Source organism: Rhinopithecus bieti, unplaced genomic scaffold, assembly GCF_001698545.2.
Source record: "Rhinopithecus bieti isolate Rb0 unplaced genomic scaffold, ASM169854v2 scaffold_18285, whole genome shotgun sequence".
Classification (NCBI taxonomy): Eukaryota; Metazoa; Chordata; class Mammalia; order Primates; family Cercopithecidae; genus Rhinopithecus; species Rhinopithecus bieti.
In genome coordinates, this window is record NW_016809276.1 from 1,449,368 (window position 1) to 1,455,367 (window position 6,000).

The 6,000-nt window shown below is 41.5% G+C and overlaps 1 long non-coding RNA gene across 1 annotated transcript in view; it reads right to left on the reverse strand.

Annotated features, from left to right (window-relative positions):
- LOC108540056 (uncharacterized) overlaps positions 1 to 5,777 on the reverse strand; it is a 159,176-nt gene extending 153,399 nt beyond the window's left edge. Inside the window, exons 1-2 of the long non-coding RNA XR_001888571.1 lie at positions 5,745 to 5,777; positions 4,682 to 4,730 (exon numbers count right to left, since the gene is read on the reverse strand). This is a non-coding gene — a long non-coding RNA (uncharacterized LOC108540056). The remainder of the gene's footprint in view (positions 1 to 4,681; positions 4,731 to 5,744) is intronic.
- Between the last annotated feature and the right edge of the window lie 223 nt (positions 5,778 to 6,000).

Genomic DNA, 6,000 nt, shown 5'->3' on the forward strand with positions numbered 1-6,000 from the left:
CTTGGCCACATCCTTAGTATTCTCCCCAGCACGTGATTTTTTTTTTTTTTTTTCTTTTTGAGACGGAGTCTCGATCTGTCACCAGGCTGGAGTGCAGTGGCTCGATCTCAGCTCACTGCTGCCTCTGCCCCCTGGGTTCAAGCGATTCTCCTGCTTCAGCCTCCTGAGTAGCAGGCACTACAGGTACATGCCACCATGCCCGGCTAATTTTTGTCTTTTTAGTAAAGACAGGGTTTCACCATGCTGGCCAGGATGGTCTCCATCTCTTGCCCTCATGATGCTCCCACCTCGGGCATCCCAAAGTGCTGGGATTACAGGCATGAGCCACCACAACTGGACTTTTTTTTTTTTTTTTTAAGTTTTTACATGGCTCAGCTCAGAGTTTTTAAAATCTTCCATTCTGCTTCATTTTTTATTTCAAATTTCACCTGTAAATAATTTATCTCTTCTCTCACTTTACTGTAAGTGGCCAAAAGTAACCATGGAGCACTTTGAATGCTTTCCTGTTTAGGTATTTCTTCTGCCATGTTTCCTAATTCATTATTCTTATATTCTACCTTCCATAAGCCCAAGGGCATGGAAACAATTCAGCCAAGATTTTTGCCACTTTATGACAAGGATAGTTTTTACCTCCAGTTTCCAATAAGATATTCCTAAAGGAAAATCATGGACACAATTCAGGATTTTGTCCATGCCCTCATGGACACCTCATCAGAATTTTTTTTTTTACGTTCCATATTTTTACCAACATTCTGATTACAACCACGTAAGTAATCCCTAAGATTTAGGCTCTCCCTACAGCTCCTGTCTTTGCATAGACCTTCACCAGAAATGCCTTTAATGTTCCATTTGTGGCAATATACGCTTTTTCTAGCCTACTGCTCCAAATTCTTCCAGCCTCTATTACCTAGTTCCAAAACTGTTTCCATATATTCAGGAATTTTTTACAGTAACAGACCTATGTCTCAACAGCAATTTTCTGTCTTTATCAATTTTGTGTTGCTATCACTGCCACAGATTGCATCATTTATAATAAATACAATTCTATTCAGCTCAAAGTTCTGGAGGCTGGAAAGTTCAATTTAATGGGGCCTCATCTGGCTTCATCATAACATGGAAGAAGGGATCACATGGCAAAAGAGTCCTCCAGAGAGAGCCAGAAAGCAGCTATAACTCAATATTTTTATTCAGGAACCCACTGCAACAGTAACTAATCTGATCCACAGCAATGTTAATTCATTAGTGGAGGTAGAGCCCTTATGATCATCTGTTAAAGGCCCCAACTCTCAACACTGTTGCTTCAGGAATTAAGGTTCTAACACATAAACTTGAGGACACATTCAAACCATATTACCAACTTATTTCAAGTCAAATAATTTTGCAGTCAGTAAAACTAGGGATAATTTCTGTGAAGTGGTATAATCATATTTGATTATATGGCTTATAACCTCCAGTTTGATTTTAGCACATTAACCTTTGTCTACAAGTTAAAAAAATAGAAATGATTAGGACATGGAACAGTGGTTAACCGTCTATGTTCTGGAGATTGTCTGTCTGTATTTAAATTAAGACTGTGTCACTTACTAATGGTGTGACCCTGGGAAGTTTAGCAATACCCGAACCTCAGTTTCTGTATCTATAAAGTAAGGACTGAGAACTAAAGCCTCACTTGTTTTTTTCTTGCTCAAATTCCTACCTAAGGGGTTTGAGGGGCCATACCCTACAAACTATAAAGTCTCATCAGAGGGGTTTATTTAACCCTATATAATGTGGCCTGTTTTCCAACCTGACCCTGGTATAACATCACATAACAAATAAAGAAAGAAATCAAAATATTTTAACCTCAAATATATTTCCTTGTCATATCTTGAAACTGCCTTGCAAAGTTGTCTCTTGTGGGGAAAATCTACATTCTGTAAAGAATCCCCTTTCCCCTTTTTTTCTTTCCATATTCAGGAGATAATCACCTAAGAGTCAGGCATCTTTTTAAATCCAGTAAGAAAACATGTTAGAATCTATTCTCTCTGAAGCCTGCTAGCTAAAAGCTTTCCTCTCTAGAACAAAACTTTGGACTCCACAATCCTTTCTCTTACCCCAAACATTTTCCTTCTATTGATCCCAGGTCCTTAGACAACTCAACCAACTGTCAACTAGAAATTTTAAAAATTTACCTATAGCCTGAAAGCCACCATTTTGAGTTGTCCCTCCTTTCTGAATCAAGCCAGTATACATCTTAAATGTATTTCATTAACATCTTATGTCTTCCACAATTGTATAAAACCAGGCTGTGTGCCCTAACCACCTCAGGCACATGTTCTCAGGATCTCCTGAGTGTTGTGTCACGAGCCATGGTCACTCATACTTGGCTCAGAATGAATCTCTTCAAATATTTTACAGTTTGATTCTTTTCATTGACAGGATAACAACACCACATGCTTCAAAGCATCGTCATGAAAACAGAATAAAATAATGTACATAAAGTGCTTAGTACAATTCCAGGGTTAATCATCTTCATTAAGATAGAATATAATCCTGTGAGCTCCACCACAATGCCACAGTCCACTGCTGTTTGGGCATAAGAAGGTACGAAAGGGGCTGGGTGCGGTGGCTCCAGCCTGTAATCCTAGCACTTTGGGAGGCCAAGGCGGGCAGATCACCTGAGGTTGGGAGTTCGAGACCAGCCTGACCAACATGGAGAAATCCCATCTCTACTAAAAATACAAAAGTAGCTGGGCATGGTGGCGCATGCCTTGAACCCAGGAGGCAGAGGTTGCGGTGAGCCGAGATCGTGCCATTGCACTCCAGCCTGGGCAAAAACAGCAAAACTGTCTCAAACAAAAAAAAAAAAAAAGAAGAAGGTATGAAGGTCAGAGTCACCATTGCACTGGGCTCTTTCACACCACATAATGTAATCCATTACAGCCTCTCATTGTGCAGATCTACCAGCGTAAGTCCATGTATTGAATGCAACACATTTTATAAGGTAGCTATCAAGGAGTGTTAGGCAGGGGAGGGTCAGGATCCGGTTTGTATTGCAGAAAGAATAAACTGACAGCATAAGGAATATGGGTTAGCTTGATTGACACAAGGCCAAAGTTCTATAACAGAGATTGTTGGGAGAATTATGAGAGTCTGACCAAGGGTAATAGCAGTGAAAACGGGAGGAGGGAACATTCTTAAAAAGGTTAAAATGATAGAATTATTTAGATTTGCTACCTAAGTAGGTTTAGGATTTTGGAAGATCAATTCTTCTGGTGCCCAGCTTTCCATTTTCATTTCCCCAATCCTTCTTTACGCTTTCATTTGTTCATGTGTCCTGTTTGTCTTATGTATTAGTCTTCTCTATCCATAATAGAGGAATGACAAAATAGCTCTACTGTTGATTGTTCAGTTTAACGTTGTGGGGATTCCCAGAAAGAGGATGAGAGAGAGAATAGTAGGGGAGAAGAAACCAAATGGCAGAGGAAGAAGATCTGGACCCAGGAGATCTGCATGATAGTACGGTCCTCTTGTGCTCAGCACATTCCAACCAGTCACAGGACTCTTGGAAGAGGATGGTGCACAACCTTTCCAATTCTGGGATTCTAAAAGACCAGGAACACTCTGCTTTGAAATGTTACACGAAGAATTTCCTTCAAGACTAGTGCTCAGAATGGAAAGGCTGGACTGTAGATCATTCAGTTGGACTGAAACAATCACATAAATATGACTGAAGAAACACATTTCTGTTTCTATTTAGAACTGAGAAGCATAATGCAAGTGCATTTGAAAGGGAGTGAGCATTTGCTATACAGTCTTGATATAAAGACTAAAATACTCAACATGGTCTACAAAGCCTACGAGGGCTGGCCCGTGCCTAGCAACTATCCACCTTCCATTGATAACCTGACTGCCGTATTGCCCATTTATTTTCTCAGCCTCCACCATAAGGTGCTATACTGGGGCCTTCATTCTTGCTGGCCTTTTTGATTGAAGCACTTTCCCTACTCCTATTCATCTGGAATGTGTCCATTCATTTTGCACACCTCACCTTGGCTTAGGGAAAGGGGACCAGCTGTGTTATCTCTTTCAGGTCAGCCTCCTTAGAGACTTTTCCATGTGAACAGTCTGTTTCCATAATATCTATTTTCATTCTCCCAAACATGTATTCTGATTGTCATTATACAATAGCTGATATATATATATTTATATTTATTGTTATTTTTATTTTTTTTTCAGCTAAACCATAAACCACATAGGAGTAGGTTCCAGGTTTGCTTTTCCATGCCACTACTTCTTCAACTCACAAAAAGCTTAGAGTATTCTAAATGCTGACAATACTGAATGAAATGATAAACAAGTACATTGGCATTGGAACATTTAATTTTGTGGAATCCAGATTCCATGAAATAATCTGGAAGTCATGAAGAAAGCAGTGGTTCAGGAGTGAAGTGAAAAACCCAAAAAGAAGAAAAAAGAAAAAGCCTCAGGAGGCTCCTTGGGAGAATGGAATGGAAGACTCATCTACCTCTTTCTCCAAATCCAAGAAAAAAACACCTTTTCCAAGGAGGATTTGGAAAGTAGCTACATTGGTCTGCTTTCACGCTGCTATAAAGAAATACCTGAGCTGGATAACTTATAAAGGAAAGAGGTTTACTTGACTCACAGGTCCATATGGCTAGGGAGGCCTCAGGCAACTTACAGTCACGGTGGAAGACGAAGGCAAAGCAAAGCTGAATCTTCTCAGGAGGCTGCAGGAGAGAGAGGAGTGAGCAGTGAAGGGGGAAGGGCCCCTTATAAAATCATCAGATCTCAGATCTCATGAGAACTGACTCACTATCACAGGAACAGCATGGGGTAAACCAACCCATGATCCAATCACCTCCCACCAGGTCTTTCCCTAGACATGTGGGGATTATGGGGTTTATGATTTGAGTTGAGGTTTGCCTGGGCACACAGCCAAATTATATCTGCAGCGATCTTGAAGAGGCCACTGGCAGCACAAGTCTTCCTAGGAAGAAGAAATCTTCACCCAAAGAAGAAATAGGTAGGGATCCCAAAGAGGCAAACAACAGGAACATCTCCCAGAAAGAACAAATTCTCTTCTGAAGAGGTGCCCGTCAGCAGTGGACCTGAAGAGGCTGCTGGCAGCAAGAGCAACTCCAAGAAAAAGAAAATGTTCCATAAAACCACTCCAGGAAGATTAGAATGTGAATGGACATTCCATGGACATTCCATGGGAGGTGGGGCAAACCATACCCCAAGGTGACATTTACCACCCTGTGCCCTACAGCCCACTAAAAACAAATTCATACACATGCAAATCCTTTTCCCAAAGCAAGTATTATCTCCATTTGTATAGACAAAGAAAGCGAGGCCCAAAGTGATTATGCTAACCTTGCTGAGTCACAGATGCTGGATTTGACTCTTACCCATGGCAACTTATACACCAGGGTCTTTTCTATGTGCCTATTTTTCCTTCCACAAAGGTGGCCTCCACATGCAGTATGCACAAAATTCACATAGGCAGTCCTCATCTGGGGGATATTTCCATTCTCAAATCCTTGACGATTTACTTATGAAAGCCACATGGCCCAGCAAATGCTGAGACACAGATTGAATGCCACAAGGAAGGAAATGAAAAACTAAATTGTGAATCCCTATATTGGTTTTTGGTTGATGTTCCCTGAGAAAATAGGCAACTAAAAGAACTTACACCCCCACCGACCTACCCACCCTCTGACTCTGACCCACACACAACTTACATTTCTCAATGTTTAGGTGAGGGAGAAGGGACAAGATGGAGGAAGGTGAACAAGATGGAGCAGTACTTGTTGCTTCCGGGTTCTTCATCACCAACATACCCGCGCACGGGAAAATGCAGCCCGCGCCCGGGAAAGTGCAGATCAACTGAGCATGCGCCACGTGACGTCAATCTGGGAAACCCGAAACCTACCTAGCCACGCCTATGGAAACGCCCCTGTCCCACCCACGGCCCTCCCCTTTCCCTTAACAATGCAT